Source organism: Periplaneta americana, chromosome 6 (assembly GCF_040183065.1).
Source record: "Periplaneta americana isolate PAMFEO1 chromosome 6, P.americana_PAMFEO1_priV1, whole genome shotgun sequence".
Lineage (NCBI taxonomy): Eukaryota > Metazoa > Arthropoda > Insecta > Blattodea > Blattidae > Periplaneta > Periplaneta americana.
The window spans coordinates 109,112,442-109,136,389 of NC_091122.1; the positions used below are offsets into that span (position 1 = coordinate 109,112,442).

Genomic DNA, 23,948 nt, shown 5'->3' on the forward strand with positions numbered 1-23,948 from the left:
CACTTTTTGCATGAGGAGAAAGTAAGTTTGTTCCGACGCACAACTTGCAGATACTGTGAAAGGCGCCTCTCTCTTGTTTCAGCTTGTAGCGACACGTGGCGGCTGATAAGGTAAGTGACAGTTTCTGCAAACAATAACGCTTTGTGTTGTACAAGGTGCCAGCCTCTAATTATCTCGCCCTCCATCACAAACTTGACGCTTCTCACCCCGTCCCCCAAACTCACCCCTTAGTCTGAATCTGTAATGAGATTTGTCGAAAACCGATGAGGAAATTTTGATCCACCCTTCACCCTTCCCTTTATGTGCTAATCAATTGACACTGTGAAGTACACCTAGCGTTTTAGTCCGGATCTTTGAGAGAACGAGCATGATGTCATTTTCAACAATGGACGCAAATGTCAGGCTTTGAGTAGGCCTATAGCTTCCTCGTAAGACTTTAAGTAGCTTTAAGAATCAATATTTTCCGAAAATAACGGTGAAACCAGTTGACTGATTTTTGTAAGGATGCGAAAGCGGCGTTGAACGCCACTCGAATACCGTGGGTGTTTAATATCTTAAACTTGGTGAAAATGGGAGCATCGTGTATTTCGCACATAAATTTTCAGTACTTAAGTACAACTGGTTTATTAACCTGAGTGTACATAAAAGTTTACTTACAAAGTAATAAACACCCAGAAGCTAGGAAAGAAGTCATAATCAGAACGAGGTCCTGTGGACAAACTATTATAGTAAATGGTTGTTCGGTTATTATATTCATTGTTGTGCATAACGGGAAAATGAATACAGTCCGCATCACAGTTTTTGGCGTGTGAAATAAGTAATGGATACGTTAACTGCGAGTGTTTACATTTACCTTAGTCAATCTGACAACTGTGTTTGGCAAATGACTGATGTGGCGTGTATAGGAAGTAGATACCATTCTCAGCTGCACTAGCAACCTGCTCACAAACTGGGCACTACAGTATATATATAGGACGCACGCCAAAAACGCTGGCGCCAGCTGTACCCTTCTGTAGAAAGAGTTTGCCGCATCTGTGACTTAGCGCGAACTTCCATCTTAGCGGCCCGGGTTCATTTCCCGGTCTGCTCTTGAAAGAATGTATGGTGAACATAGTGGACGTTGATAATAAATTTTTCTAGGATACTCCCGTTCCCCTCTCATTCCCTCCCACGCATTATTTTCCCCTTATTTAATTTATCATTTGTAGTAGTTAAAGATAAGTAGAAAAGAACCCCGGTCCTTATGTAGGATTTAAGGTCTTGGGAATCGGGGTCCATCTAGGGATGGGATCTTGCTCTGTCAAGACTTAGAGCAGAATGGCCCATCTGCCAGCATCATATTCAGGGATGTCACTCAGACCACCCGTCGGACTTTGAACAACCATCATATATATAAGGCGCACAGTGGGACAACGAGTGTGAGGTATATTGAATCCGACCCTCTAAAAGCCAAGTCGTCAAGTAGCAAAAGTTTATGCATTGTTTTTTTATGAATAGCATGGCAACTGTTGGGTTCATTGTTGAATCTATCGGGGAAATTAATTCGCTCCTATGTTAGCAATTTATTAATAATACTGAATGAGATTAATATGCAATTAATAGTACAAATATTCGATTCATTCTTGTATCTTTGAGAAACTGGGTACGTTTTAATTTAATTCGCTTTCCTATCAATTCACCAATCGAATGTAAGAATCAGTTGAATTTTAATCAATCGAAACCGTAGATTTTATTCCCGGCGGGGTCGGAAACTTTATGTAAAAATTTCTACCTCGGGACTAGGAGAGATGGCGGTGCACAACTTCTAATCACTAAATTGTGCACCAATATGCCTGGGTTAAATCCCAAATATCTCCGCAGCGCGTATGCAGAGACGGCATATGTCACTGTTGATAATCATTCGTCCGTCGGATGGGGACTTTAAGCCTGGCGGCCCTCTTGGTGTTATTCGACAGGAGTAGGCTACGTGCCGGCACCGGGTTTCCCCTTCTCCCTTTCTCACCATCATCCTCACCTATTTCTTACATTACACTTAACACGAACACTGATACACATCAAGCATAACGTGGCCCTCCGAAGTAGTGTGCAACTTGAAAATGGCAAGGTCCGCTGTTCGACAGCGATATCTAGAGACATGGAAAATGGGTCACAATCCTGCCATCTATCCGCAGAATGCGGAACCCGAATCACGCAAGTGAAGTGGGTAGGTATTAGACACACACACATGTTGTCACTTTTGTTTTGTCGCTGGTGATTTTCGCAATAATTGTTTCCTGATTGGCAGGCCACGTAAGTATTTAGAAGGCAATGGAAATTTTACTTAGTCTATATAAATTAGTGAGAAACACCATAACCTAATCATAAATAAAATCAGAAATAATCAACATAAATTTCTTCAGCACCAAAGTATGCCAAACACAGTAATAGTTATATTTATCTTATTAGTGCTTTAAATTTACCAAATGGACTTTTAGCCACGTGTAATATACAATTTTTTATCTTCCCTTAGTAATTATTCAAATTATTTTTCTTCTAATATATAATATTGGTTACAATACATTATTATATCTTACAAGTATAAGATAAATTTACTTTCATGGAATGCCACTTCCCTTAATTATAAATTTACTTATTTTTTAAAATAATTGTGTTTATAAATGAATACTTCTGTTATTTCGTTGTTTTTGTAATTCATGTGTAGTTACAATAAAATTAAGGCTATTCAAAAAATAATATGCGTTTTACTTATTTTTAGAATGTATAATTCCAACCTTTATCCGTTAATTTTACTATAGAAAAAAGTATTAAAAATTTGTTTAAAAAAGGAGAAAGATTACTCAACTGAACTGTTGTTTAAACATTTCAAAGTTTTCAACATTAAACAAATTTATTATTTTAGTTTATTAAAATATTTTTACAAAAACCTTAATAACTTTGAAAGGTATATACATAAATATAGAGCTAAAAATATGAATTCTCTGCGTTTATGTAAATCTAAATGTAAAACCAATGCAGCTTTTTATCATAGCATGAGTCAAGGTCCTAGATTATTAAACAAATTGTATTGTAATATTATCTTAACCAATAATCCTCTCCGAATTAATAAAAAAAATGTATTGGATTTATAGTTTGGGTTTAAAGATATTTAACCCTTTTTAATCTGTGATTTATTCACTCTAAACTTTATTTTTGTTTGTATTGGAAACCCCTCCTGAGCACGAGTCTTACTCATTCAGGAGTGGGCTACTTTATGCCCAGTACATGCTCTATCAGGTAGGTCTCAGAATGGAACCCACTGCCGACATTGTCGGAGTGAGAAAGAAACACTTGCTCACATTCTGGGAGCCTGTCCTCATGGAGAACTACTGAGAAATAGTCGTCACCACAAGATTCGATCCCTCCTAGCATCGGCCCTACGAGGAAAAGACTACCAAGTAGAGGAGGAGGTCCATGGTTTGTCCACAAATGGATCTACAAGGCACATTGACATCATCGCTATCCCGACAAGATCAACAAGCGGATTCATAATTGATCCAACTGTAAGGATGGAAACGTGCGAAAATCAACCTACTGAGGTACATCAGGAAAAATGCGACATACAGTATACTACCCCACTATACCATATTATAAGGAAAAATATCATCTAATGTCGATCGAAGTTATTGGATTACTGATTGGGGCTAGAGGGACCATCACAAAAAGATTCGCGCATTTTTGCAATCAGTTTGGTCTAGGACAAACTCTTGTCACTGAAGTATCTCTGTCTGTAGTGAAGGGATCTATAAGAATCCTAAGAAACCATCTCTACACGTAAATAGATTGATCTCTTCCCTATGGCGATCTGCTCACTTAACTTGGGTCTTGCAACTAGTGCTAAATAGACGACTGTGATCACCTGATAGCCAATAGATACCGTACTAGGAAATTTTATGCTTCTTCTGGAATTAATGATCTTTTGTTTAGTCGTCTTCAGTTATTTATAATTGTGTTATTTCTTTTTCTTTTCCTTCTCCGTTGTTTTTTTTTTTCATTATAATTGTGTGCCTACCATTTACTCGACAAAAAAAAAAAAAGCAACAATGTTATGGTAAGCTTTTTCTTCTAGTAATATCATATAAATTAGTTTTTTTATTTTTCAGTCTATCACTTATCATGTTAAGTGATAAGAGATTGACTGAAAAATAAAGAAAAACTAATTTATATATTATTTTACAAACTTATCTGAACTCAACATGACCTTTAAATTTGTCTTCTAGGCAGCCTTCACTTGGAGGAAGCTGAATAAAATTCAAAATTAATAATATTGTATTAACTTGTATTCATTTGAAACTTACTAGCAATAAAATAAATAAATAAATAAATAAATACATTATTTTATTCGCGAAATAGTTATTTTAAATATCACTTGATGTTTTCATTTCCTTTGGATAAATTCACTAGCCCGAAGCCTCTTGTGATATACATATAACATGATAGCATGTTGTTTATAAATTGTATACGTGAAAACTAGTATGTTAGGTTGCTGTGGAAATTGCTTGTGTTCGAATGTTTGATTAATATTGTGTCGGTCAGAAAACTGAATAGATTTCTATGACGACACTTTATATACATTGTTCTGTATGCGAGATAATTATTGCAGCTATTTGTATATAATGATAAATACATTGTTGATGGTCCCCGTATTTCATATTCATACAATTAAATGGGATATTTCTGGAACAAGTGTTCTTCCTAGCTTCGTCGTGTAATCAACTTGCTGGAGTTCAATTTGGCACCATGCCAAATCGTTTATTGGACGACTGTTCACAGCTCTCCGCGCTAGAAAATGGAAATATTCCATGTAGACGCCCCACAATTGTCATTTGTCTTGTTGTCAGTAGCGGCTTGTGTAAGTTCTCAGAATGTTTCCCTTTGTTCAGAGAGATGTTTGACGGCTTCTTCCGCGCTTTCTTGTTGACTCAGCAGGAACTACTAGACCTTCTTTATTCAATTAGAAGGCTGTGAATAAAGTATTCAATAGTATTCATAAGGCTTTTCATTCAATAATAAATCACTGTATAAATAGAATTGAGAAACATGAATACGGTTCGTAGTTGGAACTCGTTATGAGCAAGTAATTTCTCTTCGCCTCGGTTCCTAAAATTAAATTACTTATAACAATGGTTACATTTTATTTTAAGTTCCTTAAACGCTGCAGCTTTGATAGTCTGTTTTTTTCTCACTGTTCTGTTAATTTTCTGCCCCTCTGTTAGAGATCTCTTCGGTCGCATTAGGCGTTGTCGTGTAAGATATTTGTAGTCTCAGTCCAGATGTGCACTCACAAAGAGATCTTTGCGCCAAACAGGAAATATTTAAGTTTGTTTAACTGGTGACCGACAATTGAAGAGGTCAGTAGAAAAAGGGACCTATCCCTCATTTTTCTGAAATAGAGTTACTTGCATAAGGTGAAATTTCAACTATTATTCTATTAATTCAGTATGCTATTTAAGTGTAGGATAGGCCTATTCTGAAGTATAAAGTCATTTAATATTAAATTTAGAAACTTCAGCTTCAGCAACAGACTCAGTCGAGAAAGATAGCTATTCCTCCAAACAATGGGAGCTTTAATCTTATTGGTTAGCTCCTTTGCCAACTGGCCAATAGGAAAGAATGTTTTATATCATTATGGTAAATCAAGATGGCTATCTGTATTGAATATATTGAGGTTATAATGAATGAAAATACAGACTCAGTGATAAAAACACTGATGAAAAGGAAGACTCAGTACATTTACAACAGTGGACAGAACTTATTAGAAAACTCATTTTGTGTTGTAGAAATGCAATCTAAAGACTTTGTGAATTAAGCTCCTCTTACGAGTAAGCTGTGTAAGAGAAACAGATCACAATCTGGTGTTTGTATTGATTTCAGAAAAGCGTCAGATTTCAAGGGGGACACAAAGTTGATGTAAAATATAGATATTTATGATACGGTAAACTAGGGTCTGTTGGACAGTCGGGCATGTTGGACACTCTGTACTTTAACGTGTTACCTCGCCACTTGTGGGCACCACATTCTGCTAGAAGTCAATGACGGAAGTAGCCCTACTCGTGACTACTTCCGTCATTGACTTCTAGCAGAATGTAGTGCCCACAAGTGGCGAGGTAACACTTTAAAGTACAGAGTGTCCAACATGCCCGACTGTCCAACAGACCCTAGTTTACCCTATTTGTTAGTCAACTTTACAATTCACAGTTATGGTGGACCTTCACATTTCTGTTTTTCGATCCACCATCCCTTTAATACATGCAACTCTTTTCTATTAATGTATTCATTGCCGAGTATTTCTTGATTACTTTCTAATGTTCTGTTATGACTGAATTGCTATATATCCTTCCCTCTCTATCCTCTTCTATTCTCTCCCTCGTACCTAGACTGTCTCCCTTCCATTTCTCGCTCACCTATTAAATAATGCATATTCCTTCCTTAATAATTTGCATTATTTATTTATTTTCTTCTCTACTCTCAAATCCTACCTACTCTTAATCATTATTTTCCAACTATTTTCTCCTACATCACTTGTTGACTTTTCCGTTTTCTCTATTTCACAACACTTACATCACTTTCTCTTCGCTTCACTCCTAAATTTCCTATGTTATTATCTCTTTCCATATATTTATTTCTATAATAACCCTACAGTTATAGTACTCCTGATACTACTCCCAACCCACAACATTGAAAAACATGAAATATCTAATTCACTTAATTACACTTCCAATTTCTCTCTCATTCCACTTCAAATTTGTTCACATGTTTTTTCTCACTTTAATTCTCTTGTATTCATTGTTTGATAGTCTGTCTTATTACACTGTTACACGATATACATATAGTGATGTGGATGTGTACGAGAAACTGTTTGTTTTCAGAAAAGGAAAACCTGCAAAATTACAAACGACTCTGACAGCTAGATGTCCTCAAGGCATACCGATTAAGACCGCAAAATATAATGATATGTCATTAATGAAATTTATACCTGTTGTATATAAAGACTTTTAGCTTAATTTTAAATCAGAAAGCTCACCAGACGATTGTGTTGTGGACATTAATGGGCATATGTGATTGTACTCAGATGTAAAATATTTTCTTACTACTATTAAACAATAAAGAATTAAGTTTTCAATGACATTTTTTCTGTATTTGCAGAAAACTACCTCAATTTGTGACAGAAACTGCCATACTTTTTTTTTCAGGTTCCATGTTTAGTAGGTCATTTATTAAAAATTTAAGAAAGATCTAAATATATCTCAGAACTTGTTAAGAGAGAGATAGGTCCTTTTTCTACTGACCCCTTCAATTGATCCTGGACTGTATATTTTTAAAGTGTCCTAAATCTCGCCATGGAACATTTTGTTTTGCTTCATTCATGCCATGCAATGCTAAGCATTTTTGCAGCCCTCAGCCGGATTTGAACTCGCAAAATTCGAATCCCCTGGCAAGTAGTCAAAGTGCCACCAAGGAGTTTTTTGTCTCGGTAAATTCATACTCATAATTCGAGTATCGAAAGTTCTTTTCTTGGAGGATGACGAATCCAGAATGTGAGATCACAAACCTCTCATTCGTATTAGGATGATATAATGTTTTATTACTCTCTCCATTTCGTATTGGTATTAATATTTTTGTGGTGATAATATAGTGACTCTTTCGCTCATTTACTTACTCACCAATGGAGTGTAAGATTCGTTGAATTTCATCCCATTAGAGCCATCTATCACTGCAGTATTGACGAGTTATTTTGCCACTTTTATCTTGCCGCTGATAAGTCGTAGTTTTTTGCAGATACCAATGAGGAACACCGTAATTTAATTATCAATAAATACAGAAATTATCTTTCGACATCAGTGCCTGTTCGTGCCTAAAATGACAAGGGGTTCACTACTTTTATAATATTACATAGTTTTCCAACAATTTAAACAATATCTCATTTCTGAAAAAAAAAATACTACAGTTCTTTAAAGTAGATAATTACCTTAAAATGAGCCGTGATGATGATGATAATCAAATGTCTTTGAAAGAACATGACGATTTTTCCTTACGTTATCGTTCTGTCTTTCAATATTATTCCTGAAAGCTGAGCTAAGCTGTAGCCTAATTTCTGTTCTTCCAAGGACTGATAAATCTAGGCAAACATTCTTATGAGCGATAGATTTCCCATGTGTGTCAAATGGCTTAAATCTGACACACCATGCATGTCCAGCTCGTATCTTTACCCTTAGCAAACAGCAGGCACGGGAAACAAAATAATTTATTTGTAGATTCACAACCGCAAATCCAGCTGTTTCTTTCATATATTAGGCTATTACATTAAAATTCGTACAGAATGTCTTACCTCGGCTTGTTTGTGCTTGTTTTAAATCGAGTTGAGGTAACGGCCTTCCAAACTTCTTTCTTTTACACTTATCTTCCATGATTAAAACTGAAAAATTTGTTTGTAAAATATATTGAACACTATAGTCCCGTCGCTCTAATTTCCGACAGCCAATTGCGTTGCATTTAAACGTGTGCGTCTTGTGATTCGCTGAGGAACGTTATTCATTTCTTAAGGCTCGATAAATACTTAATATAATCGCCCGCCATTTTAGCTCTTTCGTTGGCGTTCGCAGAAAGCACACGAAAACGTTATTTGCCGCTCAATTATTTGCTGAATTACAGTGCGTTTGATTTATTATCATAGGAGCTACGACATGATAATGTTTAACGGTGTGGCAAATAGATTCCTCGTATGGTAGCTCGGCAACGAAAGAACAAAAATGGCGAACGATACTACCTACTTAGACTTTATAGAGCCTTCACTTCCTAAGACGTAAGCAAAGAGGAGGAGTCACGCCGGGAATAACAGCGTCGCGACTATATTCATTTTCTTTGGAAACGAACACTGGTCACACTCACAGATGAATATATTAAGACTAAAACACCAAGAACGACCATTCCTACGTTTCCGCCATAGCTTGTCGGCTGTCTCACTATTACGTCACTGGACAGCTGCGCTGAGTGCAGTGCGCTGGTCTCTTTACCAGCGCATGCTCATGTTTCCCCTGCATCATTCCCCTCTTACCTTTCGCCCCGCAGGCAACTCCAGAAGCTCGCTCGGCGAGGTTCAGAGGAGAAATTAACCTCGTAAGCTGTATTCGACCTCTGCGATTCATAGGTTTTCATAGGATAAAAATACTTCAGAGCCGTAAAGAACAAGAAACAAAGAATGATAGTGTAAATTATAAATAAATTTATGTAAGCAATTAAATTGCTTTTCCTTGGGGTTCTCTGAATCATTGAACGCTTAGAACGCACTACCACTTTCGACATCAATTTCCTCAGCATAAAGTACACCCATTAAATTGACTTTTATGGAATGGCACTTCCAAAATATGTTACATTTAATTAAATTTCTATCATTTTAAATGTTACTGTGTTTGTAAAAAAAATGAATATTTATCTTATTTCGTTGTTTCTGTCACTCATCAATAGTTAACAGATGGTTCCGATCGTAATTATAAATAGACATTTTCATTCTTTCTGTGAAATATGATGGGAAATAAGTAATTAAGAGTTGTTATCTTTATTTTATTAATAATTTATTTATTATTCTATTAAAACAGTCTATTTATTATCACGTGAGGTTTTCATTTTCTTTGTATAAACTCATGATCGTTTCGCACACGTGAATTTGTATACAAAATGGGGGGACGTAAATATTCCAGAAAACCTCAACAGTCTATTTGTTACATAATTGTTCTACCAGGGATCAAATTCCAATTTAATGAAAAATCACTGTATTTTGCCGGGATTAATAACAGTCTACAGAAAGATTTTCCAAATGTCAAATTTATTTATTTAATACACAAGGTTTACACTACATTAAGCATTGCGGCCCGGAAGAACAGAAGCTCGTGCTCGGGCTCAGTTTAGTCTAGCTATATAAAATTGAAGAGTGTTAATTCAACACAAGAATATTAATATATAGTAAAATACAGACCATATAATGATATATACAAATATAGAAAATATAAAATACACAAGTACTGGATTACAATTTTATACTCATATAGCTTAAGAAAAGACAAAAAAATTAAATAATCTAATTTGTTCTCTAAATCTATGTGTGTTCAATGTACTTAGTTCAGGGTAAGCTCTAATTAATGAATTATATATTCTGGGTCCAAAATGTCTGCTGTGTTTTAAGCAAACAGTTGTGTGGCATTTGGAGGTGTTAGAAAGAAACTGTAGTTGGTCTCGGGTGGTATTCATGAGGATCAAATTTAAATTTATTGTGATTTTTATGGAAATAAATCAGCAATATCTGTTTATAAATTTGTTCTAGATTTGATATACCAAATTCCTGAAAAATTAATTTCAATTAAATGTTTATATAGACAAATTTTGGTAATTTTTTGGAGCAAATTTAAAGGTTGGAGAGTCGATTTTGCCATTCCTGTTCAACCTAATATACCATACTGAATTATTGATTGAAACAGAGCTAAGTACACAGTACGCAGAACATAAATAGGTAAATAAGAACGTAGAACGTATGGACTTAAACGTAATATTATTGTTTAGCACAACTATATTTTAAAGGGAAGTAATAAATTGAAAGAACGTCAAAGAATCTTGAATGATGTAGCTTCAAGATAAATTTACGTGCCTCTTTCAGAATGAGAAGACGCATTGTGGACACGTCTGTAGAAATGGCCACTAGATGAATTAGATTTTCGCGCACTGATCGATAGATGGCAGCAATCAAATGTATCAGCAACTATGTCGATAGTCGCGAAATGACCTTGCACAAAACTTAAAAAAATTGGCTATATTTCGGTCATTATATTAGGCCTATACATAATTATTAAATTATGGATAATTAAAAATAGACTACAGATAAAATAGACACAGGGGCAGAGATGGGACTCCTGAGAGTTTGTCGAGTGGGATAGAATAAGGGATAAATAAGACTATACTTACTATTAAGCAAAATGTTGTTTTACAAACCAAGAGTACGTAGAAATATAAAACGTCCTTACAAAAGATGGCGACGGGCTAAAGCCATCGCATGAAGGAGAATAAGACTTAACGTGAGCTTTAAGTTTGTAAGCATTTAAGTCCATACATATGTTTACATCACATTCATGTTAACGTCGACAAAATATGACGTTAAACACGTTTGGCCATTATTCAGGGTATGGAAAGAAAGTACTTCTGGCTGGCATAGACATGTGTCATTGCTGTTGCTCGTTTCATGCTACGTGGATTGCTTATTTACGTAACAATTTGAGCATCGTTGCATGATGTCACACAGACATTTCAAATTGCGTCGACTGACAGCGATATGGGCGCCGCTTGTCGTCCTGAGTGACGCTGTCCCTCCGACCAAGACGGCGGCCGTCAACAAATGCCATTCAGATTTCACACTTCGTTGCTATGGTAACGGAAAGCCCAGATCTGCATGTAAAGAAAGTTTGTATGTTATGACAATGGTCTAAACCTCCTCCTAGCAAAGACACAAAAGAAGATGACGTCTTTTACACTCGCTTCACAATATAAAGAGAATATACAGTCAAAGCAGCTGACCTTAAATTCTGATAATGTTGTTCTTTTGTGTATTGTGTAACAATTTTCTTATAGATGTTCCATCGAAGTGCTAGACAGAAGGCTATATAATAATTAATAACGTTGTAGGCCAGTGGTAGTCGGGTAAGAAGTGTATCGGAATATGCACCGTCGTGCAGTAGGGAGAGGAAGAATGCATACCCACCATCAGCCACGGCAGCAAGCTAGTGCCTGTGTTATCCGCGGATAAGAGACGCTAGCCCGAGGATGCACTGTGCTGATGATCGCTGTTGTAGGCTGTTATCCTATATGCTTGGAATGGAATTTAACTGACTGGGCACGGATGGCCCAGCACTGCGACCTTTTGAAATCTATTGCACTAACCCTCCCCTGCCACAGCTCCCCTATGCGCTCCGCCCTAACCATATAACTCCCTTAACGACCGACAGAATCCATACACCATTCCTGCTTCGGCAAATTCCCCCAAGGCCCCCTGTCGGTCCGAGGCGAAACTCCTCTCCCGAGTAGGTCCGCCTCGGGTGCCATTGCAGAAGCCATCTAACATCGCTGAACTACATTCCACGGAGGCCGGTCGAGAGAGTCAGCAGCTTCGGAAGGCCGCCGGTAGAGTGATCTGAAAAACCAGAAACGGGATGATGAGGAAAGGAAGTGGCGAAGATGAGTGGGGTTCCAATTGCCTGATAAAGTTGCCTGATATTCATCCATAGGAGTGAGGGGAAAAAAACCCGAAAAAAACCCTCCCAGGCAACTCGTCCTGACCGGGAACCGAATCCGGGACCGCTGGGTTCGAAGTTAGACTCGCTAACCCCTCAGCCACAACGGTGAACTATCCTATATGCTTACTAGTTGAAATGAAGATCGGCCGAGACTTATTTACAATTTTGCATTTCAGAATTTTTTTTTGCGATAAATTTTTCTTGTTACATCACTAAATGTAGTTAAATCTACGACGCGCTACTCCTGACTTTACTTCCCCTCCGAAGGAAGAAATAATAAATTTTTGTCGCTCAGAAGAATTCAGTTGTTCACGGCCAGGTTGGAACTCTCATTTCTCGGATCTTATGACAAAATTAGTGAAACCTACACGACGGACGGACGGGTATGAACATGCTTTAGTTTGAAGGTTTCGAAAGGGTGGAAATGGAATTTACAATGTCGGATGAATTGTAATACTACCGACGGAGAACTGATTCTTCTGCAACTTTCAAAAGGGAAGAGATAATGATTTCAAGAAGGAAATAAAATCCACCACGCAATCTCTGGTCTTTTGTTCTTCGAGGAGTTGTTTGACATACAGTGTCGCCAACTTGAGGGGAAGGATTGAATTGAGAACGAGATAGCAAGCAGAGAAATGAAGGCAATTGATGAAGATAGAGAGAGAGAGAGAAAGGGAAAGCAGGATAAAAGGTTTGTTTACTTTTGTTGAGTTCCTTCGAAAAGCCTTCGATACTAATAGCAACAGCGACTGTCTCCTTACAAGGGGATGATAGCAGCGTCTGGGCTGCCATTAGGAGGGTGGCAGGGGGTGAACCGAACTGCGACTGGAAATAGAGATCACTTGCTCAAGGGGGGTGGTTGAAACACTCAAAGATAAGAGAAAGTCTTGTATATGAGTGGTTCAGGATTCAATTCTCGAACCGAGCTCTTGTAGCTCGTGACTGCTCTCCAAAGGGACCAGAATTTGATTCCCGCTGGTCTTGTGAGCTTTATGGTGAAGAGTTTGATGTGAGGCAACTTTAGTGCGAACACGTTTAAGGGCATATTATACTCGTAATGTCGTCTCTGTGTGACCTGTATAGTTTAAAATTGTTAAACATTTATCTCACTGAATTTAGCCGGAACTGGAACTTGATGAAGAGACTGTGGATCGCATTTTCTTCTAACATTTCCTTAGCTCTTGCCATTGGCATTCCTCTGTTCTATTATCGCCATATCGTTTCATCCTGTTCGATTAGTATTTTCAGTTTAAAGCATATATTATTTTTTCTGCCTTTTACCTCAAATACTATACTTTACGTTCTCTTCTTTATGTAACGTTTTCTTTCTTAAGCATGACTTTTCTCACGTTTTCTTTATTTCCTTATCCTCGTCTGACTTTTTGTTAGCCTACATTTTCTGCTATTCCTTACACATTATTCTCTTTCCACACATTCACTTATATTTTCCTACCTTGTCCTTTTACTTTTCCCTTTCTCTCTATCTCCCTCTCTCTCTCTCTCCCTCTCTCTCTCTCTCCCTCTCTCTCTCTCTCTCTCTCCCTCTCTCTCTCGTGCGGAGGAGGAACCCGAGGGCTTACACTGCAGCTTGAGGCTTATTGTGCTTACCACTCCACTTTTGTATTACTTCTCGATCAAGGTCAGTGGAGTCCAGCAACCCGAAGCCATGGCGCTACTGCTCTTGCGTTCGTAATACCGCATCGCAATAGTTCACATTACGCCCGCGGCTCCACTCGCCTCGGTCGAATGTTACAAGACAGCACGCCACACCGTGAACATAACTTGGGCTATGGTATGGATGATGATGATGATGACGACGATATATGAATTAATGATGGCGATATGAGTCCGAGGTACAACGCCGAAAGTTACCCAGAAATTCTACTTCAATTGTTTGAAGGAAAACCCCGGAAAAACCCCAACCAAGTAACCTGCCCCAACCAGGATTTGAACCTGGGCCCGCTCGTTTCACGGTCAGAAGCACTAATCGTTACTCCACAGCGGTGCACTTTACCTTTCCGTATCTCTCTTCCCTTCATTTTTATCTTTTCTTAACTTTATTTCCATTTTTATCTTTCCTTAGTTTGAGGTAGATATATAGGTTATTTTACGACGCTTTATCAACATTTCAGGTTATTTAGCGTCTGAATGAAATGAAGGTGATAATGCCGGCGAAATGAGTCCGGGGTTCAGCATCGAAAGCTACCCAGCATTTGCTCATATTGGGTTGAGGGAAAACCCCGGAAAAAAAAACTCAACCAGGTAACTTGTCCCGACCGGGAATCGAACCCGGGCCACCTAGTTTCGCAGTCAGACACGCTAACCCTTACTCCACAGGTGTGGGCTCCTTAGTTTGTCTTTCTGTCTGTCCTTCTCCTTTAAATTAAAAAAATTATATTAAGCACACTTAAATGCCATCGACCTGGATCGGGATCGAACTTGCAACCTCGGGCTTAGACTCTACTGACTGCGCTACTCAGGCCGACGCTTGGCCTGTCAATACCTTTCCTTACCTTATATTTTCACTTTTTCATAATTGGCCTTCTCTTTTGGTTCCTTTCCAAACCTCTTCTTTCGTCTTCTCAAATTTCCTTGCGCATTTTCCTACATTTTCTTTTCTGAATTTCCATACATTCTACAATGACTTCTCCTTACCTTTTTCCATGTGTCCTGACCTTATTTTATCTGGGTCATTATTTTTAAATATGTAATTTCTCCTTTCCCTTTCTTTCCCTGTTTACCCAATTCTTGCCTTATATTAACGCCTGTCTTTTTCTTACCTAAACTTTCGTTACTTGATCAATTCTTATTACACTGCTTCATGTTATGTCTCCTTATTTTTTACATAACCTTTGTTCTCCTTTTCTTTACTTACCTCTCCTTGTCCCGTCTTATCTTCAGTTACGGTACTTTACCTTTTATAAACATATCATGCCCTTCCTTATAGCTGATATCTCAGTATCCTGTCTTCCCTTAAGTTGCCTTTCATTAGCTATTATTTTCTTACTTTGTGTTTCCATGTCGTCTCTTATCTTGTTTTTCTTTGTACGTGTTACTTTCTTACCTTATCTTCGCTTATATTTTCCTTAAGTATCTTTTCCTTGCCTTAGGTCTATCTATCCACTCCCACTTTATCTTTCTTTACCTTATCCTTCGTTACATATCTTTTCCTTAACTATCCTTTCCTCTTCTTACTTTGCCACTCTTACCTTGTCTTTCGTTATGTTTTTCCTTAACTGTCCTTCCCTTGCCTTACTTTGCACTCCTACCTTACCTTTCTATAGCTTATCTTTCGTTACGTTTCTTTCTCTTAACTATCCTTTCCTAGCCTTACCTTGCCACTCCCACCTTACTTTTCTATACCTTGTATTTTGTTACGCTTCTTTTCCTTAACTATCCTTTCCTAGCCTTACCTTGCCACTCTTACCTTACCTTTCTATAGCTTATCTTTCGTTACGCTTCTTTTCCTTAACTATCCTTTCCTAGCCTTACCTTGCCACTCTTACCTTACCTTTCTATAGCTTATCTTTCGTTACGCTTCTTTTCCTTAACTATCCTTTCCTAGCCTTACCTTGCCACTCTTACCTTACCTTTCTATAGCTTATCTTTCGTTACGTTTCTTTTCCTTAACTACAGTAGGACCTCTATTATCCGTGGTAATGAAGGGGGTGGGCTGAACAGTTAATCGAAAAAATCGGATAATCAGTACCGTGTAATATTTTCGTAAATTTAGTGAACAATACGCTTTGGTAAATTACTCTATGGCCTTATATTTAACACGCTAGGTAGTGGATCAGAAGTTCACTAATTTAAGTCTCATTGTCAATGACGGGTTTAGAAGGGCAAGAAAACTTCTTGTAATGGCTGCCTGTGGAAAATGAAGGTCTCGTTTTGTGGATTTACATACTTTATACACTCCAACTCGTATTCTGTTAAGAGATGAACCACAATTTCTCTTTCCCCACACCACTCAATTATTTACATCTTTTTCCCCCGATACTTAACAAGATTTCTTTTGACATCCATAGAAGACATTTTATACAGAAGTTATACAGTACCACAATTCGAAAAGGCTTGTAATAACACTCTCTAAAAAAATAACATGCTAATACAATGTACAGTACTTTATATATTTCAGCAGAAAAAAGCGCGAGAAAGACAGACGGATAATCCCCCATTCGGTTAATAGGGTGACGGATAATCGGGGTTCTACTGTATCCTTTCCTTGTCTTACCTTGACACTCTTACGTTACCTTTCTATACTTTGTCTTTCGTTACGCTTCTTTTCCTTAATTGTCTTTTCCTTTTCTTACCTTTCCGCGATCTCCCTCATCTTATTTCCTAACATTACCAGATCTTAATTTCTTTATCTGTTTGGCTAGTTATTTCTTTCCATTACGTCACATTTCCTAATTCCTATGATCTTCTGTATTGCTATGCCCATCTCGTTCCTTCAGTCTCTCCTTTAACGTTCATTTATCTGGAATTGCCTGTATAATTAAGGAAGGCTACGAAATAAGTAATTAATTTGATTTAGCAGTACTGAATGTCTTAGGCACATTTTGCTACACATATACTGGGTCCGCGGACTACAGGTAGTATGTTAGGCGCGTATGTGTGTGTGTGCTTGCGGATTCAGCTCAAATGGTTTCCCTGATCGCGGATATAGGATCTGTGCGGCATGTATAAAACAAGGCGCTTAGGAAATCAATAAAGTGCAGCGCAGGAAGACTTGCTTCGAGTGTCTTACGAAATTAAACTCAGTGGTCCGCAGTCCAGCTGATGCTCAGACGATAGTCACAGCATAATAAAATCTGTTCAGAGTATTATGTTCCAAGAGTTATCGCTCGTGTGTGCTCAACGGACATCTAACTTTGACGCTGCATGAAAGCCTCGGTTTGAGTTCGAAGCCTTTCCAAAGCAAGGTGAAGATCTGTTTGAAATGAGTTCTGTTGCGTACTCGTCCAGTGTTGTACATCGAAACTAAGCCACTTTCATAACTTGTGCTGCTTATTTTGATTGTAGAGCTCGATGAAATCAAATGAAGTGTGGAATCCGAATTTGTATGCATGTTATCTTCAACAGTTTGGAATGTAACCTGCGTAGTTCAGGGGCTAACCAGCTGAATTCGTCCCCTAAGATAATTCGGACCTGGGTTCTGGAGACAGTTATCTGTTTGGATTTCCTCGCTCCCAAGGTTTTCGCTAAATGTAAGGCATATGTCAGATAATTTCATGATTAATTGAATCGATCATTTATAAAACTACGTGAGTCCACATTTTTACGAAAATGAGTTACCGGTACTACAGGAAACACTATGGGTAGACATATCATTTCCAGTCAAAACAACATAAGTCCGGTCATTACTAAGCATTCTATAAAATCTTAAAATATTGAGTTCTTTCAAAACCACATCAGTCCCGGACTCAAGTGGTTTTAACGCTTAATGCCATGATGCAGCCATGGCGCATTTACTATCATGCACTTCTTTGTCAAGGTGTTGGACAGTGAGTGTAGTCCCAATAGTTCTGTAGAAGAAAAAATATTCAACAGTGTTATATGAAAGTACCTGTACTAGATAGAATAGACATTTTTAACAAAACTACGTCATTTGAAAGCAAAAATTAATAATATGTGTACCTGTGTACCTTCAAGGACTTGTAGAAGTGCATGATAGAAAGAGAAAAAGTCTTCGAAGTGAGATCCCAAAGCAAGAAACACCGTCTTTTTGGAGGGATAATTATGCAATTTATGTTATTTTCTTATTGTGAACTAATGATATGTCTGTACTCATACATTTCCATTACACATGTGACACACTGGTATGAAAATTAATTGCTCGCGAATAACTTTTTTTTAAGTCGGGTATGATATTTTGAATTTAATTTGTGAATGATATGAATCATTTTGAATATGAAATGAAAATAACAATATAAATTGATTGAAAACTGTATAATAATTTATTGCACACCACAACAAACAATATACTCCATATTTTGTCAGAATACCGGAGTTATTATTATTGGTACTTGTTAAAACAACATGAGTCCAAGAAATTAAAACATATTTTAAGGTTATATGAAATGAGATAATTAAGATACAATGCTTTTGTAATCAGACATTCTAATGTATGGTCCTCCTGTAAAAATTTCACAGACCTAACAGAAAATCCATTAACTATAGGTAGTTTTTTCTATTTTTCTCAAAACTTATTTTCTGTGACTCATGTGGTTTTACAAATGACCGATTCAATTCCCAGAGCCTTCCTGCCAAATACGATCCCACTGTCACCAATTCCATCAACAGAGATTAGCTAGTATCTAAATTCCAATTACAGACTTTGAGCGCTTGTACGGGGACCGAGAAGGTTACGTTTTGCATAGTAACTCACAAGCAAAACACCACCACAACACACGTTGAATTCTCCCGCGTTTTTGGCGTCGGTGACCAGGGTGTACGTACGTCAATCGATGATCACCTGAAGTCACGTGTCCGCTACAGGTATGGTCGCATGCCATTAAGTTCGTGAGCTGTCTGGAGAAGCGAGTATCATTTTTGACACTCGTACGTACTGTAGTGTTTGTGATGTCGAGCTGTAATTCATAAGCAGTGTCGTGCTGTTGAACATAGTTGACTACAGATAGGAAACAGAAAGTTGAAATCAATACAACTATGAAATCTGCTTATTAATAATGGAATTCCTCAAGGATCAATATTAGGTCCCCTACTTTTTCTAGTGTTTATAAATTATCTTGCCCCCCTAATAAAAGATGTAGATCATCCCATATTATTTGCAGATGACACAAGTATAGTAATTACAGCCAATAACTCCAACACATTCCAATCTTCAACAGAGGAAATTCTCTTCTCTCGTTCTCAGTCAATAAATTTGTATTAAATTGTAACAAAACTAACATAATTCAATTTAAATCACTGTCCAAATTCAATCTCGCAAATTTCTAGCGCAATAATTAACAATAGATCCCTATTAGAAACAACAACCAAATTTCTTGGCTTAAAAATCGATAATGTGTTAAATTGGAAAAATCATATTAAAGAAATTACCCCCAAACTAAATTCAGCTTGTTTTGCTATTAGATCTATGCAAAAGATAGTAGTAAATATCAATACCTTAAAACAATATACTTTGCATACTTCCACTCAGTAATGAGTTTTGGAATAATATTCTGGGGAAATTCCACAGATAGTAACAGTATATTTATATTACAAAATAGAGTAATTAGAATAATAGTAGGTGCCAAATCTAGGAAATCGTCTAGGACTATTTTAAAAAAAACTACAAATAATGCTCATGGCTTGTCAGTATATCTTTTCATTAATAATCTTCCTCGTATGTAATCGTGAAAACTTTGTAACTAATTCAACAGTTCATAGCATAAATACACGTCAAAAATGGCTTTCATACTCCATCGGGAAGTCTATCGTGCTATCAAAAAGGAGTGCGTTATATGGCAGTAAAAATTTTTAATAGTCTCCCTATCGATATAAAAAATGAAACTCAAAACATAAGATTATTTAGGGCCAATTTAAAGAAGTACCTAATTTCTCACGCCTTCTATTCTGTAGGTGAATTCATGACACTCAATAACACTTAATGAAATTGATACTAAAACTATGTGTCGTACTAGTAGACTATATTGTAAATCTCGTCTGTATATATTTGATCTAGACTGTGACTGTAAATTAAGACTTTATAATAGTATTAAGCTTTTTGACTTGTTCCATATTCTAGCTGTAAAGCAATGTATGAATACCATGGAATGTTAATAAATACAATACAATACAATACAACACAATATAATACACCTGTAGGGAATAAACCGATATGGTGTTATTGTACGGCGAAGCCCGGTGTAATGGGAGGACTGCTCGTCAGTTGTAGGTCTATGAGGAGCTTTTTCCATACCGCCAGACACCTTCGCACATCCTCTTTGCCAAGGTTTACCAGCGGCTCCGGGAGACGAGTAGCTTACATTCACCACCAACAGGTCCGACTGTGTGTATTTTACCACCTTATAATCGTCTTGTCAGTAGGTGCCTCATGTTGAAACTCCCTTCTGAAGGCACGATGACCTGTCAATACACTCCGAGTGCTGTGGTATACCAATACACACCAACTACGTTCCTGTGGTTCGCAATAACTATAAATGCTGCTGAATTCGCACTGAGTTGAAAAGTAAACATTCACATCATATAACACAATTTCCTTTTATCGAACAATGCCACAATTACAAGCGAAAGAACGGGAACAGCGTCTGTTTTTTATTATGTTGTCATCAATTGTTTTCCGCCAACAATTACAATTACATATCCCCTGAAATTCTTTGAGCCATTCTTTCTAATGGCACCGGTATGAATTTTGTAATACGCATAGTAACGAAATTATAGCAGTTTATAATCACGGAATGTTTTTGTGGACACACTCTATATTGAATGCTTATTTTGGTATTATGCAAAAGGAGACTAATTTAACTTATAATTGTGATCTTTCTAATTTACAGATTTATTAATGAACAGAGATTTTTGTAATGTCTGCTGGAAGAAAATCTGTATTCGTTTTAGTACAGAGAGTTTGGAAAGACATTGTGCACTTGTATGACTCAGACAAAGGAACTTAAGTCATACATGGTTGCGTTGATTCCTAAATAAAATTAAATTGATTATTTTCAGCCTTACCAACGTTCTAACGATAAAAATTGTAGCAGTTACTGCGTTCTTACCTCTAATTGAAGTTCTGGCTTATTTGTACAGATACGGAATTAAAATTTGTAGCGAGTCTTGATGGGAGTCCACCTGTGTGTAGGCAACAATTTCACACGACTGTCCACAAGTACTATATATACAGGAGCTCTTGTTTACTGCACAGACGCTGTGTTTTATAAGCGAAACATACAATAAGGGAGCTCAAAATTTTATTTCCGTATCTGTACACCTACTATCAGGCAGTACATCTCACTTGACGATATGTGTCAATAAGGGAGCTCCAAATTTTATTTCCGTATCTGTACATCTATTATCAGGCAGTACATCTCACTTGACGATATGTATCAAACGAAGAACAATTGCTTGTACACATCTCATGTCTGTTTAGTGTAATATGTTACTAGTCAGCGATGAATGCAATGGAGGGGGAAATGAACTTACCATCCTACCTTATTATCTCCTGGCTTAGTTGCCTCATGAATGATGCCTCGTGGTGTCACTGATGAGTAGAGACGATAATTTCATGCACTATAAAATCCCAAAATATGCATGCATTCATGCACTATCAAACTATGAAACATGCACGATCGTGCGAAAAATACATTAAAATATGCACTTTCATTTTTGTTCCAAATGTCTTATTTCACTTAACTTTTTTTTGCTCAGTTAACAACCTAACAACATTTTAAAATTGGTTTCTGTGACATTTCTGCGCTTGTCATTATGTTTTTGTAGGCAGAGAATGAACTCTCTACATCGCAAGACGTTATGGGTGCAAACTTGAATGAACCTTTTTCTGTTATTTAGTTTTTTTATTCTCCTTCAATCCTGATTCCTGAAGCTAAAATAAGGGATATAAAAATCGAGAAACTGAGGTGCCCACTCAAAATCATTAAAACATGCATTTAAACTGAATGTAATGTATATTATATGCATTATTAAGCTAAAAATTGCTGAAATATGTATACATTATGCATGTTTTTATCAAAAAAGGCCAAAACCTGCAAATATGCACGGAAAAAGTACACATATTTGGAAGCGGAAAGTAATGAAATGGATAAGTTTGAGTTACGTCCTATGTCCCTATAGGAACATGCATTTGCATGGAATTCTCGTCTCTACTTATGAGGTTCCACCGGTCTTCGGACAGTTTATTAAAAAAATGCATTCTGTCGAATAGACACCATGGTTCTTTCCGAGAAAAATATATTTTTGTGGTCGAATATGTGTTTCGGGGAGGCGATAGATATACAGAATTATTACATCAGTAATTTCCACATCAATGTTCAGAATATCACTTGTACATCGTAATGCATTTCCGTGAAAAAGACTCACTGTCGGTAAAGGACGCCAGAGGGAGTGGGAGATAACCTAAACTGACGGAGACGAACTACTGGCTATTTCTGAGTCTATGATTCATCAGATATCATCAAAATAATTATGTAAGTTAGCACAACAGACATATTATGGTCTTACAAGAGCGCATAAAGCCATACGAAAAGATGATTTTCACTTAGTTGAGACCTTCAGCCGGATATTGACAAACTGGGGAAGAGGAAAATTAATTCTAATTTTTTTTTTACAAATGCATAGGAAAGTATGATTTATTTTGTGATTAGAATAACTGAAATATAATGCTTCAATTTGTATGAGATGAAAACTATAAGCAGTAATAAATTAGTTAATATTAGGTAGGTAATAGTTCGTGGGTTGAGGATAGAAGAGACTGCCTCCAGATATGGAGGTTAGATGCGAATATATTGAGTAAGCAGTGTGGACAGCCGATAAGGGATGGTTCTCCAGCTTGGGGGTTGAGCGAAGAGCTAACAACCCATCACCGTAAAACAGCTTGTTACGAAGCCACAAAAGACCTCGAAATGGGATGCATATAAAGTGTTAGCTAGGAGGCCTGAGGGCAAAAGACCTTTGGGGAAGCGGAGACGTAGATATTAGGATATTAAAATGTATTTGAAGGCGGTGAGATATGATGATAGAGACTGGATTAAGGGGTTAGGTACAGCTTACAGCAGTAAAATTTTTGGAAATGTTCAACACTTTTTTTTTCCTTCATTACCGTATCTTGTACATTAATGAAAATTGGTATGTGTAAAACACATATATTTTGCGATCAAAAAAAATATATATACAGTATATATATATATATATATATATATATTTTTTTTTTTCAATATTCAAAACGGTGGCAATTCACTGTGCAGTGATGAAGCTTTTCCCTCATAACTCATAAATTGTTAACTTTTTCATGTTCTCTCTTTTGTTTTATTGCTGAAACTCAGGTTTACAATATCATGCTCTTTCAACTGCATACCTTAATAAATAATATATTTTTTTATTTTGTGTTAGAAAAAATACTGATGTTTGACTATTTTTAAAATGAATTTATTTTTTACCAGACAATCTATCAAAGTTAGAGAAGTGATTTTGCATCATATTGTAGATATGACATGCATAAATACACAAAAAATTTCACCACAGAATGTTGGATAATTTTTGAGTTATAAGGGAAACGCTTCATCACTGCACAGTGAATTTTTAATTTTGAAAATATATAGCCCTATAAATATTTTTTTTAAATCGTAAAACTATTTTTTTTTTTTCATATAGCAGAAGGATAGTGTTTTACTAATACTAATTTTCATTATTGTACAAGATACAGTAATGTAGGAAAAAAATGTTGAATATTTCCAAAATTTTACTCCTTTAAGCTGTATCTAACCTTTTAATCTTGTAGAAGGTAGGGACCGATGGCGGACTTTGTGAAGCTGGCAGTGAACCTCCGGTTTCCTTAAAAGCCATAAGTAAGTAAATAGTTCGTGTTTTGTTCTTAATGCACGTTCCATACTGCAATTATATCATTTACTTCACTAAAGTAATCTAAATAAAATAACACAA

At 36.7% G+C, this 23,948-nt stretch overlaps 1 protein-coding gene across 6 annotated transcripts in view; it reads left to right on the plus strand.

Moving 5' to 3' along the window:
* The window catches only part of LOC138701645 (protein O-linked-mannose beta-1,2-N-acetylglucosaminyltransferase 1-like), a 1,230,831-nt gene that overhangs the window by 490,496 nt on the left and 716,387 nt on the right, over positions 1-23,948 (plus strand). For 2 of the 6 annotated variants that reach the window (XM_069828753.1, XM_069828754.1), the window contains exon 3: positions 83-110. The exons of the other annotated variants lie outside the window; for them this stretch is intronic. The gene's annotated coding sequence lies outside the window, so the exon portion shown is untranslated. The remainder of the gene's footprint in view (positions 1-82; positions 111-23,948) is intronic. 6 annotated transcript variants of the gene reach the window in all.